A 5,701-nucleotide genomic window follows, 5' to 3' on the forward strand; every position below is an offset into this window, starting at 1 on the left:
ATTACAACCCAAATGGTGCTGACAAATTCATCCTACCCTGTGTCACCTGAATGTATTCCCAGCGCTGAGAAACCAGGATAAACGTTCCCCTCTACTCTGAGCGATCTTCTCAGCCCCAACCTCTGGGCAGGTCAATTGCTGTCTAGATGCTTTTCAATCCCTTTGCAACAACTAATTCCATGTTGTGTTTGGACAGTTCCGTGCTGATGGTTTTGTACCCAGGGTAATCCAGCCAAACTAGATAGTCTCATCCCATCAGCTGGCAGTGGGTTGGATATAGTTCCCACCAGGGGTGAGTTTGAGGCCTCAACCAGATCACCAAGGGCAACAAGACCCTAAAGGGGCAGATAGTAAGGCTGGGAGCATTCACTGTAGATCCATCACATCCTGTGTGATCTTTGCCTAACTGTATCGCCAACTCATGGGAATGATGCATGGGGTGGACTGGAGGACACATTAACTCTAACGAAATGTGTAAAACAAAACAAACTATAATCAATGTCTATGTTGCGCAATACCAAGCACAGCCAACAGAGGGCACATGCAAACACTAGGTCACAATCAAGGTTGCAAAGTGTGGAAGAGATGGAGGCAAATTGGGGAGTCGTGATTTAGAGGGGGGGCAGTGAGTGATACTCAGTTTGCATTTCTCTAACCATGGATGAGGAAGGGGAGATCGGGAGAGGTAACGAGATCCAGCACTCTGGATACTGGGGAGCATGATGTGGAGATGCCAGCATTGGACTGGGGTAGGGACAGTAAGTCTCACAACACCAGGTTAAAATCCAACGAGCTTTCGGAGCACTGGCACTCACCTGATGAAGGAGCAGTGCTCCGAAAGCTCGTGCTACCAAATAAACCTGTTGGACTTCAACCTGGTGTTGTGAAACTTCTTACCGATACTGGGGAAGGAAGAGTGGAAGATGAGCTGCTGATGCAAGATGGCCTGGTTTCAAGGAGGAATTGAGGACAAATAGAATGGGAGGTCTAAGAAAATTGTTACATATTGGGGGGGGGGGTAGAACCAACAGGTAGTTTAAAGGTTGTATATTTGCTAAGCTCCATTACTGTCTGAGTGTAACATATGAAACAAAATCCATCATTTGCAAGGCATCTTGGACAGTTTTGCAATAACATTACAGCCTTCAATCTGTGATCATATCAACCAAAAATCAGTCCATTTCCCCCACTCCCAACTGTTTTTCCTTGAAGGCTGTGCCACATGGGACAGCCCCTCCCCCTCAGGGTCAGTCTTCACATGTCTGCTGGCAGGCACTATGGATAGCATCATACCAAATCCTAACTCATTTCTACTTTTCCCAGTCATTGGAAAATAATCAGGATGAGAAGCCCTGGCTGACTGATTCCCCTCCCTCTCTCATGGCTGTAGCGCTTTGTCAGAAATCAGCAAACTCGGCACAGAGCAGGGAGTCGAATCGAGAATTTTCTTCTGGATTGCTACTCTGTCCACAGCCGTTTTAGGAGGAGGCTGGCGAGTGCCTCTGTGCTCAGTGTGAGGCAAGGACTCCCCGAGAGAAAAGGACAGCAAAACACGGCGACCCCGAACTCAGAGGCTGCACAGAAAGGCAATCTCATCCAGAACTGCGGCCCTGTAAGGAATCAATTCAAATCCAACCCATACCTCCCACGGTTACCTGACTGATTGAAGGACCTATCTCTGATTTAAACAAGTTCAACAAAATAAAGATAAAATGCTGTCCTTATGTACGCACAGCATGTTACTCAGAAAAAGTCAAAGTAATCGGTGTAACGATTTTAATCAGGCAATTGAGGTTGGTCTGCTTGAAACTGTCAGATAGTTCAGAACTGCCAACAGAAAATACTTCATGAAATGAACTTAGAAACCCTACAATGCAGAAGGAGGCCATTCGGCCCATCAAGTCTGCACTGACAACAATCCCTCGGCCCTATCGTCACAACCCCACACATTTACCCCACTGATCTCCCTAACCTGCACATCCCAGGACACTATGGGCAATTTAGCAAAGCCAATCCACCTAGCCTGCACATCTTTGGACTGTGGGAGGAAATTGGAGGAAACCCGCACAGACACGGGGAGAATGTGCAAACTCCACGCAGACAGTGACCCAAGCGGGGAATTGAACCCGGGTCCCTGGTGCTGTGAGGCAGCAGTGCGAACCACTATGCCACCATGCCGCCCACAAAAAAAGTGACAGCTTCAGTGAAAGATGCAGCAGCGGAAGTTCAAAACTCAGGAGCAGTCCTGACACAAGCATTTGATACCAATGCTGTCACTTTAGTGAGGGGGGTGCAGCTCAATGGTGGAGCATTTGATTGTGTTTCACCAGGTCCCTGGTTCAAATCCAGGTTCTCACAAAAAGAGTTCCCCTAATACTTAAAGAAAAAAATGTCACAAAAAGAATTTCCCTGACTAAGGGCCAAATTGATGGTCCAATCAGCGAGTCCCATGCTCTGTATTTAAACAGCAGTGTCAGTTCCTCTGGCACTCCGGATGGAGATGGCACGCTGACAGCACTCGGTATTGTGCTGTGGGATCTTGGAAATAAAGAAATTTAATTGAAGGGACTTCTGCCTCCGAGGATTTATTACAATCAGGAAGAGTCCGCATGTTTTAGTGAAAGGGATATCACATTTATCCTATTTATTAAAGTTCTTTGAAGGGGTAACATGCTGAGGATAGAAAGGAACCTGTAGATGTGTTATACTAGGGTTTTCAGAAGGCATTTAATATATTCCACAATATTCTGTGGCAGTTTAAAAACTCCTGGTGTCAGCAGTAACCTACTGGAATGGATGGAAGATTAACTGGCTGGCAAAATACAGAGAGTACGTATAAATGGGCCCTTTTCTGATTCACAAGGTGTGATGAGTGGAGTCCCGCGGATGTTTGTGCTGCGGCCTCAACATTTAAAATTTACATCAATGAATTAGATGAGGGCAGTGAAGGCTAAATTTGCAGACAACACAAAGGAAGGTAGGAAAGTATGTTGTGAAGGGGACATTAGGAGGTTGTAAACGGATGGAGATAGGGTTGAGTGAATGGGCAAAAATCTGGCAGATGGAGTATAATGTGAGAAAATATGAAGCTGTTCACTTTGGCAGGAAGAATAAAAAAGCAGAGTATCATTTAAAGAGCAAATGACTGCAGAATTCTGAGGTGCAGAGGGATCTGGGCGTTCTAGTGCATGAGTCACAAAATATTAGTACATTTTGAAGGCTAATGGAATGTTATCCTTTATTACAAGACTAATTTAATATAAAAGTGAGGATGTTATGTTTCAGTTATTCAGGGCATTGATAAGATCACATCTCGAATACAATATCCTGATTGGTCTTGACAAGGTCAATGTGGAAAGGATGTTTCCTCTTGTGGGCAAGTCCAGAACTAGGGGGCACTGTTTTGGAATTAGGGGTCACTCTTTTAGGACAGAGATGAGAGGACATAACCTACATATCTTTGAACACTAAACAACAATTTTACATAGCCAATCCACCTAACCTGCACATCTTGGAACACTAAGCAGTAATTCAGCATGGCCAATCCAACTAACCTGCACATCTTTGGACTGTGGGAGGAAACCGGAGCACCCGGAGGAAACCCACGCAGAAAACATGCAGACTCCACACAGACAGTCACCCGAGGCTGGAATCGAACCCTGGCGCTGTGAGGCAGCAGTGCTAACCACTGTACCAGCCATCATATTTCCATTTGATTTCTTAAGTAGTGAATGTTTGATGCACAGCAATTGTTATTACCAACTGAGATTGATGTTAAAAATATTTTTTTTTCTAAATTGAAATGTTTTTCTGAGCCCCTCACGTATCACCCTCAACTCTGGCAATGAGTCCAACAGTTTTAAAAAATAATGCAAATATAAGGAAAACAGCTACTCAGAATGAGCAATCAGCTAGAATCTAATTCAGAAATCCAAGTGATTTAGGTATAGAATTAGATACTACGAGTCAGTTACGCTAGAGTTTAATGAAGGGGTTTGAGTGGTTTATCTTTAGAATAATGAATATCCCGGTGTGAGTTGGCAACTAATCGGAGGGTTCAGGTGGCTTATATAGACAATAACATATCAGGGATAAAAACAGGAAGTGCTGGAAAATCTCAGCAGGTCTGACAGTTGCGGTGGAGGAAGAAACTGAGTTAACATTTCGAGTCCATTATGTCTCTGCTTTGTAACTGAAGAGAGGTAGAAATGTGTTGGGTTTATGCTGTTATAGAAAGGGAGAGGGGCAGGGAGAGGCAGATGGAACAAAGGGTGAGAGAGATAAAATATTAAAGATGCCATGGAATGAAAGGCAAAAGAGATGGTCCTGTTTGAAATAAAGAAACAAAGCTCTGGTCCAGAATATGTGTCAATGGCAAAGTCAGAGACAGAAAATGCTGGAAAATCTCAATAGGTCTGACAGCATCTGTGGAAGCCATGATGTGAAGTTTTCGGTGTTGGATTGGGGTGGACGTGGTTAAGAAATCTCACAACACCAGGTTAAAGCCCAACAGGTTTATTTGGAATCACGAGCTTTGAGAGCACTGCTCCTTCATCAGATGAGAAGATACCTCCAAAGGCTTGTGATTCCAAATAAACCTGTTGGACTTTAGCCTGCTGTTGTGAGAATTTTTACAGCATCTGTAGAGAGAGAATAGAGCCAACGTTTTGAGTTCCAATGTTCAACTCTCTATCTCTCCACAGATGCTGTCAGACCTGTTGAGATTTTGGGTGGCACAGTAGCACAGTGGTTAGCACTGCTGCTTCACAGCTGCAGGGACCTGGGTTTGATTCCCAGCTCAGGTCACTGTCTGTGTGGAGTTTGCACATTCTCCTCGTGTCTGCGTGGGTTTCCTCCTGGTACTCCAGTTTCCTCCCACAGTCCAAAGATGTGCAGGTTAGGTTGATTGGCCATGCTAAGAAATTGCCCCTTAGTGCCCAGGGTAGCGGAGGTTAGAGGGATTAGCGGGTATAATATGTAGGGATAAGGGGGTAGGGCCTGGGTGGGATTGTGTTCGGTGCAGACTCGATGGGCCAAAGGGCCTCTTTCTGCACTGTAGGGTTTCCAATGATTTTCCAGCATTTTCTGTTTTTGCTCCAGATTCCGGCATCCACAGTGATTTGCTCTTAAACTCACGGCAGAATATGTGGGAGTTATTTATAGGCTTGAATCTCAGTACTCAGGTTGGCCATATTTCGATTGACGGACACCCTGGAGTGAGTTACAGGACCTACTGGAGGGACTTGGGTGATTTATGTACAGGAAAAATATATCCATGAGTGAGTTACAGGCTAGAAACCAATCAAAAGTATTGAGATGACATGAACCGTAAGAACAAAATCAAGACAGTTTAAGATTATTACTAAAATCCCAGCATCAGTAACACTCAGAGTTCCTCCCATGGATGTATAGTGTGGCATTAGTGGGGACCAATATATTCCATACTATCATATTTATAACATTGTGTATAATAACAGTCCATATTACATAATAATACTCACTGAATGTATACTTTAAATAACTAACATTCTGTATATTATAATAACAGCACATTTCACCTGTCAGTGTAAAATGCAAAATTACAAGGTGCAAGGATAGTCATGTTGCATTAGTCTTCTAGTGTTCAGGATGATCTCAGTCTTTAAGAGGGATGGGGGGGTGGCGGGGGTGGGGGGGGCGGGTGGGGGTTGGTCCTTGACCA

The sequence above is a fragment of the Carcharhinus amblyrhynchos genome, chromosome 26 (assembly GCF_965287045.1).
Source record: "Carcharhinus amblyrhynchos chromosome 26, sCarAmb.v2.hapA, whole genome shotgun sequence".
NCBI lineage: Eukaryota > Metazoa > Chordata > Chondrichthyes > Carcharhiniformes > Carcharhinidae > Carcharhinus > Carcharhinus amblyrhynchos.